The 13385-nt window shown below is 37.5% G+C and overlaps 1 long non-coding RNA gene across 4 annotated transcripts in view; it reads right to left on the bottom strand.

Annotated features, from left to right (window-relative positions):
* Positions 1–12504, bottom strand: part of LOC129350892 (uncharacterized) — a 16877-nt gene extending 4373 nt beyond the window's left edge. Inside the window, exons 1-4 of one of the 4 annotated variants that reach the window (XR_008604469.1) lie at positions 12368–12504; positions 11369–11469; positions 6924–8969; positions 6488–6822 (exon numbers count right to left, since the gene is read on the bottom strand). This is a non-coding gene — a long non-coding RNA (uncharacterized LOC129350892). Of the gene's footprint in view, positions 1–6487; positions 8970–11368; positions 11470–12367 lie in introns of all 4 variants that reach the window. The other 3 variants (XR_008604470.1, XR_008604467.1, XR_008604468.1) reach the window with 3 other exon arrangements.
* Positions 12505–13385: the final 881 nt, after the last annotated feature.

The following is a 13385-nucleotide window of genomic DNA, read 5'->3' as shown; positions in this document are numbered from 1 at the left end:
TCTTAGAAAACATCATAGTATAGCCTTTGGTATGAAAAAAACACCATCATATACATCGTATATTGTACAAATAACAAGTCAAAGGAAAGAGACAGACATTGTAGAATTGTAGTAATTGTGGGCTGACTGATTTACTGATTATCAGTATTTTATTTTTTACTGATTTACGGTAATAAATACATTTAAAAATGGCGCTACTTTGGCTCTGAACATTAATCGACCTGTGGTCGCTCTATCTTCTGGAATGATTTGATTGGTTATGCGTTACGAATAAAACTCCTTTAACTTAACATCTCTAAACAAAACAAAAACGTATCAATAAAGCTTTCTGTTAAGTTTGTGTTCTTCTAAAATTAACTCCAAGATTTTAAATACTTTCATTTACAGCAAATGAATATCAACTCCAAATGTCTCATTAATAATCATTATCAGCCTTAAAAACCCTCAAAACACCCCTTTATACTCGACCACACTTAGTACAATCCGGTTCCCCCTTCTATAAATCTGCTTGGAATCGTCCACTTCCTGTTTGTCAAAGTGGCCTTCTACCTGGACAGGTTTTGTTGGAGCTCATGCAACAAACATTTTGGGTAACTGCACTTTAATATGGATGGATGACACTGAATTAGAGTCTGTTTTAATGAGACTGAGTTAAGATGTGTAGCTGTCATTAAATAGGAAATTATTTCTCAGAATTCACAGAGGAAAGTCTGAAATGTTTGCTAGGTTAGCGTCCCACATGTTCTTTGGCTCAGCTAAAGCTAACTCTCTCCAACTTCTGGATCTCTTGAGTTGCTTGTTGTTAAAATATCTTGCTAGAGGTGCTGAAGCTCAGAAAGTCTGAGATGTTTGTTCAAAATAAGCTCATTCTCAAGTCTTATCTGAACTGTCCTCTTTTGTTTGAACTTTCCCTAAACTTAGGAGTTAATGACAGAGCAGCACATCCAGACTCAGTCTCATTTATGTAGAGATTAAACTTCAGTGTCATTCATTGATGTTAAAGTGCAGTTTTTCAAATGTTTGTTGCACATGCTCCCGACCAAACCAGTCCAGGTGGAAGACGATGTGAAGAGAAAGCTCCAGAGGATGAATATCACACATTTACGTTGGAAATAAATGTCCTTTAATTTGACATTGTCATGCAAATGATGTTCAAATCTTTGAGTGTTTTGTTGATGTTGGTTTCTAAATGTTTTTTGACACTCGGCCCCAGAGATCAAAACCTTCTACGGCTCACAAGCTGCAACAATTCACACATTATCAACTATCTTTCTGACTAAACTAAGATAAAAAGTGAAAAACTGCCTGATTCCTGCATCATGAATGTAAATCTTTTTGTTTTTTATGACAGTAAACTGAATATATTTGGGTTTGACAATTTATAAACCAAAACAAGAAATGAATTAGTGGAGAAAACAATCAATAGATTAATGGAAAAAGAAAATGTGTTTTCCAACATATATGGCTGAATTACTCCATTACAAGATACATACAATTTGAATTCAATTTTATTTATATAACACCAATTACAGGTCAGATTGTCTCAAGACACTTTATTTTTATATTTTTTGTCATATTTAAAATATGACAAAGTAAGAAATTTAAACCTCTTGACTAATCCAATTTATTATTTGGTTTTTAAGAGACTAATCGACAACTAAAATAACTTTCTCCACTAAAACTAATAAACATGAGGTCAAATAGAAGGAACAGTTTTAAATACTGCAGTCCCACGATGACAAGAATAAAGTTTGTCAACAAAAACTAAATCTGCTGGTGGATTCCGTTAACGTCCTAATAAATGATAATAAAGTGTGATACTAAAGGTTTGTGGTGCTAAAAATCTCAAAGTAAAGATATCAAGTTGAACATCTGGATGGAGGTTGATAAAAGTTGACCTTCTTTCATTTCTCTGGAGCCGACTCCATGGATTTTATGGATGGTGGTTAAAGACCTGCTCTTCTAGTCGTCTTCCTTCTAGTCGCTGTAAAAAGTCAGTCCATCCTGGCCGACTTCAACACCTCTTCATGACAACTTGTTCTGCCTCCGACCTCGTGGAAACTCCAGAAACTCGGGAAAACCCGTCGAGACTCGAAGAACTCGTGGAGACTCGAAAAACTCGTCGGGCGGGGGAAGGTGTGGTGGGCGGTGGGGGAGGTGGGGGAGTAGAGGGGGGAGGCCGCCACCCACCTCTCCGCCTACTCTCCGCCCTGACTCCACCCTGACTCCGCCTTGGCTCCACCCATGTGGTCACTTCGGGAACTACGATGTCAAAGGGAGGACGAAATCATTTCTTTTTATCTGATCTGTAGCTCAGTGAGTTAAGGATTTGCCTATGGAGCTGCAGGTCGCTGGTTCAAGACCAGACCCTTCTTAAGTTTTATCAAAATCCTGACAAAGACAAAGAAAGAAAAAGGCCGGTGGCGGGTCTTGAACCTGCGACCTTCCACTTGGTAGTCTGTCTCTTATCCTCCTGAGCTATTCGCTCAGATACTAATTCTTCTTTTTTTTGCGCATTTATCATCTATTTTTTGTCGTTTTCGAGTTTTTTTTTAACTCGAGTCTCGACTCGACCGTTTTTCTCAGGAGGTTGGACTTCAGCCTTTGTGCTGGAGGGTGGAACCCTCAGTTCCAAGACTTTCCAAAGCCTCCACACCTCCCGAGTCCTCAGGACCTGAGCTTTCACACAGTCTGAGGGCTGAAATTTTCTAAGTTCCTGAGTAGTTCTCTGTTAGTTTGAACCTTCAGACAGTTCAAGGACTGAAATCCTCTAAGTTCCTGAGTAGTTCTCTGTTAGTTTGAACCTTTAGACAGTCCAAGGACTGAAATCTTAAAACTTTCTCAGTACTTCTCTGTTAGTTTGAACTTTCTGGTTAACAGAAGCCTTAAAACTTGTGACCATGAGTCTTGATTTCACATTTAGACCATCCAACTGAGTTCTTCTCAGACCTTCACCTGTGGGTTTTTTAGAAATCCTCAACAAACTTTGATTCTCTTCACTGAACAGTAAAGTTTGTGGAAATCAGAAGGTAACATTAGTTTGATAAATGCCTTCAACTACTAGTAGACTTTATCTGGAAAGCAGTTTTCTTAAATGAGTTCTTAGTAAATCTGTCCACAATCAAACCAAGAACATAGAACGAGGAAATGTTTGAAGAAACAACTTGATGTTTTCATTTCAGACTAGAAAATGCTTTCAGACCTTTATCTGTTTTTGCTCTTTTTGATTGTTTTGTCGCTTCTGTTTAATTTGATCTTCTGAAGTCTAACTGGTGTCTTTTCAAATGTTTTGTCTTTAGTTTGATTCTTCTTAAATGTTTAGTTTTGCTCTATTCTCACCTTTTATTCTTTTCTAATGTCTGATTTGATTTCCAAATGTTTTGTCTTTTTAATGTTTAATTGTTGTTTTTTCAAATGTTTACCGACTTGTTTGAAAAATTTCCTTTTCTCTCCCAGTGTTTAATTTTTGGATTAAATCTTTAAGGTTTTTCTTTTTAAATGTTTTACCACCTTTTAATGTTAATTTTCTTTTTAAATGCTTCATTGTATTTTCTGTTAATTCCTATTTAAAGTTTTATTGTCTTTAAGATTTAATTTTCTAATTAAACATTTAATTTTTTTAATGAAATGTTTTGTCTTTTTAAAGGTTTAATAATCTAATTAAATGTTTTGTATTTTTTAAATGTTTAATCTTATTCTTGTTTAAAAAGTATTTTTTAAATGTTTAATTATGTAAAATATTTTCTTTGTAATTTTTAATAATTTTATTTTAAAAATTTTGTTTAATTTCATAATTACATGTTTGTATCTTCTGTTTAATTATCAATTAAATATTTTCCATAATTAAACATTTAAAAAATACTTTTTAATAATAAAACTTTTTGAAAGTTTTATTGTATTACATTTTTTTCCTTTGATTTAATTGCTTTTTGTTATGTAGTTTATTTCTTTAATCTTCTTTTTCCGTCAAGATTTTAACCCCAACCTTAGAAATGAAATAAACCCTTAAATCACAATGAAAATACTTCTGTTGTCACAACCATGAGTTAGTCAATTATTCAGTTTATCAATTCAACTTTATTTGTTTAGCACCTTTTACACAGATAACAAAACTAAACAAGCAAAGAGAAATAAACTATGCTAAAACTATGATTAAAACGCAAAAACATTTTTTAAAAAAAGATTGAACATGGTAATAAAATATGTTGTGTCCAGGGGATGGAGGGAGTTTATTGAAGTCTTCTTGGGCTCACATGATAAATCATTTAAAATATAAACTTGATATTCAGTCTAAGGAAACTGCAGAGCGACAGAAGAACCAACAATATCTCCTGTTTTCTCCTTTAATGAGTCGACTCTTCTTGTGCTTTCAGACCAAAGAACTACAGACTCTTCACAACCTGCTCAAACTCTTGGTACAGGACCTCACCACACGGGTCAAGAAGGTTTCTGTCTCATTTCTACTCTGAAGCTCACCTTCTCCTGCTCAAACTGCTGACAAATGTTTCTGCTGCTCTAAAGTCTGGTCTCCAGAACTTCCTAAAAACTCTCAAAGTCTCTTCTGCTGCAGGTTGCTATGTAGAACTGTTCCAGAAAACCTCACTAAACCACATGGAGGGGCCTCAAGATAGTCGTCCAAATGAAACCATACAAAAACCAAACTAGCACAACCCAAACACTAAAGTCTCCTGCAGCCTACCAGAGAGCCTCTGAGAACAGAGAATCAGGACAGGAACTCTTACCTTCTGGACAACCAACTTTGGTTCACAAACAAGAATACAGAATGTGTCTGACCAAAAACCTCTAAAGACTCACTACAGCCAAGATAATGACACAACTCAGCTGCACCAAACCCACTAATCACTGCACACATTAGCACCATGTGCTAACTGTGGCTAAAGAACCACATTTACCAAGACAACTATCCAGTACAAAGCCCTAAAACACACCAAGAAACACATTAAAGAGGATTTTACTGCTGGAAGCTGCAAGCCAACGCCTAAAGAACAAACTAAAGCAATGGAGCCAAACCCAGTTTAGTGGTGAAGAGAAACAGAGGAAATGTTTGACTGCAGCTAAATAAAGCAGGAAGACACTGAGCTGCTCAGGTGTTCCTGATAACACCAAGCAGCCACCTGGACAGCCAATAGGAACACAGCTTACTGGAAGTCCAGAGGGCTGGGTTAGTGAAGGAAATTTAGTTTAAAGTTGAAGCAGAAAGTTAACAAAGAAAGTTGAAAACCACCTTCTGATACCTGAAATCTCTGAGTTTTCACACAAAGAACACCTGAACATGTCAAACTGGCTTCATAGTAGAACCATCATTGTAAAAACATCATAGTATGGTGTGTTGCTCAAAAAACATTAGGACCTGGCTGTCTAGGGTCGCCGAGGAGCAACACAAAAACAGGACAAACGCTGGTTTCCAGGGGGTTAGGCAGGTATTTATTTGAAAGAGTAGGTTTACAACAACACAACATGTGAGCAGAAAAATCACAGTCTGTCTTTAGTTCAACTGAAAATATTAGTTTTTGTCTTTTTTATTGACCAAAATTTCCAGGAAGTAGATGAAGAATAATTAAAGCTCTCATGTAGAAGTCCACTTATTTTGGATCCTTGTGGAGAGTTTAATCTTAGAGTTTGTACAGCTGTTGAGTTTTTAGACTCACATGGATTGTTTTGACATTTAATAACAGAGTCCTGAAATAAAATTACAGTTGTGGATTTCTGTCATTTAGTCTGGACTAAACAAATAACAGCAGCATAAATCTCAAACGTCATTATGAGGAGTCTGGATTGAGGTTTCTCACTTGATAATGATCAAAACATGAAATTTAGGTTGGTTTAAAGGAATATTCCACCTTAAATCTTTGAATGTTGACCTAAAAGGTTGGTTTCAGGAAGTATTCCACCTACAAGGTCCTCAAACATCCACCTTAAAGGAACATTCCACCAAAAATCCTTGGACATGCACCTAAAATGTTGGTTTAACCGAGTTTTCCATCCAAAATCCTCAGAGACCTGAGGGGCTGGTTAAAAGGAATATTCCACCTAAAACCTCAAATACAGACCTGAAAGGGTGGTTTAGAAAAAATCCTTCAATATAGACCAAAAAAGTCAGTATGGAGGAATATTCCACCTGAAATGTAGACCTGAGAAGAACATTTACCTAAAAGGTTGGTTTAATGGTATATTCCCAGAAGAACCCTTGAACATCGGGCTTAATGGTATCTTCCACCCAAAATACTGGTACATATACCAAGGAGTCAGTCTAAAGGAAATGTAGACCTAAAAGGATTGTTTAAAGGAATATTTAAACAATTATTTTCATTATTTAATAATCTGTTATCAGTCAGAACCCTGGCAAACTTATTTTCATCAGTTTTTTTAGTGGAAGTCACAAATAAAGGAGCTCTTGGTTTTTCCTGGCGTTAGTGAGTCAAAAGTTGCTGTTTCAACACAGACACGTTCACATGCATCCACAAACCTCTCAGCACTCAAACACCCACAGACAGGAGGCTGGCTGGGCCGAGGCTCGGCGGCGTCCTCAGACCCACGAGTCGGGGAGTCGCTGAACTTGTTGGTCCGGTTTGAAGGCCTCCGTGTGGTCCAGTAGAAGTCCACGTAGTCGGTGTTGGCTTTGAACCACAGCGACTGGCCACCATCAGGTGGACCGGCTCGTCCTCATAGGGCTCCTCCTGTAGCCTTGAGGGAACCACAGGAACATTCAGTAGCTGTTGGAGTTCTTCCTGTCAGGCTCGTGGTAGAACGGCTCTGAAGAATCTTGTACTTGTCTTATCTGGAACAATCTAACAGCCTAAACTGTTAACAGCAGTGTAAAGAAGCAAACACACAGGCATAGATTAGGACTCAAACTAGATTTATTTTAGAAAACAAATCAGCTTAGAGGCATTTGTTCACACATGTGGCTGAATAGGAGGCTGTCCAATCAGATTTGAGGTCTTCACTCTGTAGGTTGTTTGTTTGGTGAGACTCTTGGACCTCCATCAGCTGACATGGATGTTTGATGGTCTTCCTCTCTAGTGCCAGATGATTCATCCATGAATTCAGCAGCTACAGACTGAAATGAAGCTCATGCTGCCATTATTGAATTCCTGTTCCAGATCAAATGTTCAGAGCTCACCTTGAATGCAGCCGTCTGCTGTCTGATAGTTTTTCTCATTGTAGTCTTCAATGAAGTCTTTTTCCTCATGTCAGGATGTGGTGAGACTCTTTCTCAGTCTCTGCAGACGTCCCTCATTGTGCATCTCCAGAGAAGAAACAGAAAAACTGGTCACTGCTTCAGCATCAAACGCTCTCCAGCATTGAGAGTGTTTTAGGAATTCATTCATTGTGTTGTGAACTTTGAAGGAGCAGAAACTTTACAGCTGCCAAACATATGAGCTCCAATTCTGGATGTTTTAGGAAATGAAGTTCATCAAATGAACACTTGATTTTTGCTGATAACGCTCATTAAATTACTGAAGAAATCTAACATAAAAACCTGTAAACTCTCAGGCAGCTTTTGTTAAAGTTTGTCTATAATTCTATCATCATGTTCTGGAACCAGGACTCTGCAGAAGTTCCTTCAAACAGATACTTGTGTGTTTCTATTTAAGGCCTCAGGTTTGAACGTACAGCAGAGGATTAGAAAGGAGTGATTTTAATATTTAAATCAGTCCAGTAAATGTTTGGCATGAAAATTCTTAAAATTTTGATTTAGATTTGTGTCAAATAATATTGTAGAGTCTCACTTAAATATATCCAAATGAGTTCAGTGTATTTACATTTTATAGAATATTTGATTTCTTAATCTCAATACTGTAGGGTCTGACCCTAAATATTATAATAATGATGTCAATTTAAATAATATTTTAGTGCAGTCATAAACTTTAATCAGCTAAACTTACATAATAAATATCACTGTACAATCTTAACCTGAACATTCATATTATTGAGGTAAATTTACATAAATCATGATATTCTAGAGTCTTAACTGGAATATTTCTAACATTAATCTTTTTGTATTGTGCTGATAAACAACAATAACCCGACTTTCAGATAATATTTGTTGTCTGTGATTGCGAGACTAAATTCCTCCACATTCTGGAACTGGACTGAATTTCCCAAAATGGAAACATGGACAGAATTTAACACTCATGTATCCATGGCAACGCTACCGTTTCTGCTTCTTACCAAAGTTCACAACACAAGTAAAGATTTTAATGTAAAACTTCAGGGATGACTGCTAACCATAAGTATTCTGATCAATACTTCATGATCAATATCAGGACAGATGTTACAACTCCAGCTGTTGCATTAGACTGCAGTTATTCACAGAGAAATTAAAACATCACATTCCTCATGAAAACTAGATGGGACTTTTATTAAATAAAGTGTTGGTGAATAAACAGTGTAAAAAGTGCAAAGCAGCTCCATTAAATCAGGAGATGTGAGACTTCCACAGCATGGATCACCATCTGCTGTGTTGATTCATAGCTGAATGTCAGAATGAACTGAGCTAGAAAAGCTGCTTTGAGCTGCAACATTACGGTCTGACAATCCAACACCATCACAGTTTTCATCTGGTTGTTTTGCTTCAACATGCTGTGAAGTTCAGTTTTTACCTAAATCAATACAGAGATTCTATTTCCAACCAAGACTGGAATAAAAATTAGAATGTTATGAGGTTATCAATGCAACTAAATCCTTTCAGATGGAAGGATTTACTTCTAAGTTCTACTTCAAGTTTCAGTTGGAGCACATTGCATTCACAAAGAAAAACAGCGAAACCTTCATAGCAACATTTAATAAACCTAAAGCTTCCCTGTTGGCTCATTGGTGGAGTTTGTTACTGAGCATCTGAACCTTAAATCCAGTGAGACGACCATCTTCAGTCCAGGCCAGTCAGAGAACTTCAAGACCTTCCATCAGCTGGACCAGATGTGGCATCATCTCCCTCTGAACATCTGGATGACAGGAGAAAAGACAGAAATCAAACACAGATCACAGAAATACAATTTATTCACTTTCATCATTTTATAAAAGTAGCATGAACTTTATTAAAACTTGACAACATCAGTAATGAAAGTAAATGTTTTTATCTCGTGTTGAAGCTAAATTTAAGGTCAATTTTAATGACAGTTTATCCTGAGAGGAGTGAGAATGGAGCTTTTCTTTCCTTTTTAGAATATTCCCTCAAAATATTCGGTTTATTATTGGCTTTAGAAGCATTTTTCTTTACTTGTTTATTTTTAGATACCTCAGACTGATACACTTTGCTGGTTTGCAGATAATTTCATGTACAATGACAATAAAGATCTTCTATTAGAACATATTTTGCTAAAACAAGAACTGCAAACCTTCTCAACCATCTCTCAGGCTGCAAAATTCCAACTGCGACAAAGAATTATCTGATGTAGTTATTATTATAATCTTTACTGAACCAGCCCTGGAATTAATAAAAATCTGTATATGGATATGATTTTCTCTGATGGGACCACTATGGAAGCCGTAGTAATTATTAACTATCCTTTGAAGGGAAAGATTAGGTCTTCTTCAGGTGGATAAAAAAATGCTCTCCCTTAAAAAAATAAATAAAAAAATGCATACAATAAAGTAAATCTCTTCTGCACTGCACACATACTACACTTTTGTATAACTCTGGATGTCAGAGTAAAGGCAGACAGATCCACCAATCAGCCACAACATTCTGACCACTGACAGCTGAAGAGAACAACATCCATCATCTTGTTCTAATGTAACGTTCTGCTGGGAAACCTTGACATTCATGTGGATGTTTGACATGTACCACCACCTAAACACTGCAGGACAAACAACCCCCTAGTCTCCATGGCAACAGCAGTCCTTGATGCCAGCTGCCACCCTCAGCAGGACAAATTAAAACTGCTCAGGAGTGGTCTGAGGAACACGACAGAGCTAAGCTGTTCACCTGGGTTCCACACTCCCCACATCCAGATCTGATTGAGCATCTGTGGGATGGTCCAGGATCAGCCTGGTCTAGGTAGGACCCACCCTGCAACCCACAGGATCCACAGAATCCACAGGACATCCCCAGAGGTTCTGATGAACCACTGGGTCAGAGGAGTTTTAGCAGCATAAAGGGACCAACACAGTATTAGTCAGGTGGTCAGAATGTTATACTGTTATATTTTCATGCTGATTACATGATCAGTAAATGTTACCATCAATTATAACGTCCACATTGATCAGGAAAAAAACAATCAGTTCATTCAGAAACTGTGGGGTTAAACTTAAAAACACAGACCTCAACAGCAGTTTGTTTCAAAGCAGAACACCAGCCGGTTTTCACTAAAGAAGCTTCCAGAGCAACAATTAAATGACAGTTTTGTTCTCATTAAGTTCACAGAGTCAGAATCCATCCATCATCTATACACCGCTTAATCCTCACTAGGGTCGCGGGGGGGGCTGGAGTCTATCCCAGCTGACTCGGGCGAAGGCAGGGGACACCCTAGACAGGTCGCCAGTCTGTCGCAGGGCTACATACAAAGACAAACAAGCACTCACACATTCACACCTACGGGCAATTTAGAATAATCAATTAACCTCAGCATATTTTTGGACTGTGGGAGGAAGCCGGAGTACCCGGAGAAAACCCACGCATGCACAGGGAGAACATGCAAACTCCATGCAGAAAGATCCCGGGAAAGCCGGGACGCGAACCAGGGATCTTCTCGCTGCAAGGCGAAAGTGCTAACCACTACACCACTGTGCAGCCCAACATCCACATTGATCAGGAAAAAAAAACAACAACTATCAGTTCATTCAGAAACTGTGGGGTTAAACCTAAAAACACAGACCTCAACAGCAGTTTGTTTCAAAGCAGAACACCAGCTGGTTTTCACTAAAGAAGCTTTCAGAGCAACAATTAAATGACAGTTTTGTTCTCATTAAGTTCAGTCAGCCAAAATAATGTACACACATCAGGAAAAGAAAAACTTTTATAAATATTTCATTTGTATCAGTACTTCTAAACATATAGATTCCTCTTTCTAAGTTTGATCAAATCACGATAACTCTGTGTCCTGTTGTACGATGTTTTCCCAACAGATGGCGCTACCCTCATGAATGGAGCATCAACAAGTGACGTGTACAACACAACAGAAATGTCTGGAAGCCAGTGGCCACCACTCTGAGCACCTCTTGTAATTGTAGAGGCCAAAGATAACTTTTATTAATCTCGTGATGTCTGAATAAATTTGGTATTGAAATATTTATACAAGTTTTTCTTTTCCTGATGTGTGTAAACATTATTTTGGCTGACTCTGTATAATGGGTTTCTGACAGGTCACCAGGCAACATCTTTTTATAATAATGACAAACATACCTGCATTCTACAGGAGTGATTTTCCTCATGTGCAGGTAAAGATGTGTGAGGAGCTTAGAGATGACAGGAGCAGGAGTCATCCTCACTAATTCAGCTTCCACCTAGAAACAGAAAGACCAAAAACATACACACTGATATACTCTCAAACGTTCAACCTCACAGCCTCAAAATATCTGTTTAGGAAGTGTTGTGTCTCTAAATTCTGCTGAAAGCATTGACAGACATTCTCTTACAAGGTTGTGTATAAAGCAGCCTGTCCTCTGAGCTACTGAGAAATCTTCCTGAACAAAGTTTCTACGTGTAAATTGGCTCAACAAAAACTAAAGCCTCAGTCAGAGATAACAGGTATCGCAAATTATAAACATCTTTCTTTGTTAACTCAGACTTTCTGCTTCAACCTCACATAAAAAGGAGAGTTTAACTCGTCAGGTGACTGAAAATGAACGGCTTGTGCAGTTCTAGATCCAAAAGTAGGATGTTTCAACTCATGTTTTACTAAAATTACATGCAATAATAAATAAATACAATGGCTCTTTGTTAGTTTATTCACTATTAATGTCATTTTATATACTGGATTGAACTTGAGCAGTGGAAGAGAGAAGGAATTTAATGAAATTATGGAGATTCAGAGAGGTAATGTTGCGCAATGTTAAGTGCGGTTTAATTCAAACCAGCTGAATGTTAAACTTCAGTGCAGCTCAACGGGTTTCAGTTAACCTTAAAGTAAAATAACTTTTTTAAAAGCTAAAATACACAGCAGAGAAATACAGGTTGAGAAGGTCATTCTAATAATGACGGACACCTGCGACAGCAACTAACACAGGTGTTCAGCGGTAAGTTCGCCACCTGTGTTGATTAGCCCGCTAGCTAACTTAGCCGCTTAGCTAGCTAACGCGTCCGGACCAACTGCTCAAACACGACAAAATACAACTCTTCACAAGTCGCTGACTTAACGTACAACAAAACAACGCTACTGGTTAAAAGTATTTATCTTCTTACCGTGTTTTACTCCAAAAACAAGGTCAACAGCAGCCAGAGATGCTACCAGACGTGCCGACCATAGATATACATAGACTAGATACGCTAGCGCGCTGTCTTCTATATTATCTATGGTCTGACCAAACACTGCTCTCTGGCTCCGCCCTCTGAGAATCTTGTTGTCGTTTGGCTCCACACTTGCTGATGACCACTTCCGGTCTCAGAAAATGAAAAAACGGACCTTTCTTCGTTTCTGTCTCTTACTGATTTTACTTTCTTGTTATTCTAAATATAAAACGAAAATCAAAGCATTTTTAAAAAATGGTATATCCCTTTTTGATCATGAAAAGGAAAAACGCCTTTTATTTCAATTTTAATTTTTGTATTTTAAAACGAAAATCAAATAACCACTCGTTTTTTGTTTTTCAATACCCGTTTCAGAACGGAAAATCCAATTACCAGATCCGTACACGGACCTTACAGGTTGTAGAAAGTTTTTCTTTTCTTTTTTTTTTTAGTTTTTGCATGTAGTAAATCTTCTTGTCCACTTGTTACACAACGGTCCAGCAGTCGTCTCAGCTGTTCCCTTAAATGTGTTCTTCTGAGAATCCACTGAACCACTCACATACACAAATATCTTTAAAGAGCTGCATTATAAAGAGGCCCTGCCTTATTAAAGTCCTGCCCGGTCAGATGATGCAACACAATACAGAGCTGAGATTTAGTTTTTTGAGTAACAACATTTTGTTGACTTTGCCATTTTAATACAATGAAACTGCTCTCAGATCAGTTTACTGAGTCAAAAGAAAGGAAAATCACCAAGAAACTGAGAACATTTAAATTAAAAATTAACACAACTCCACCCACACACATCTAAAGTCCAATAATACTCAGTCTGTCTCTTAGTAGATTTACAAGGCTCCACCAGAACAGGTGTGAGGACACAAGAGTTACATAACGACACAAAAAGAGTAAAAGGACGTGACATAATTTTAATAGTCCGCTCATTCATAAAACCTGTTGCTGATTTCTTCTACGC

This window comes from Amphiprion ocellaris, chromosome 17, assembly GCF_022539595.1.
Source record: "Amphiprion ocellaris isolate individual 3 ecotype Okinawa chromosome 17, ASM2253959v1, whole genome shotgun sequence".
Classification (NCBI taxonomy): domain Eukaryota; kingdom Metazoa; phylum Chordata; class Actinopteri; family Pomacentridae; genus Amphiprion; species Amphiprion ocellaris.
This window is presented reverse-complemented; position numbering and strand designations above follow the sequence as displayed.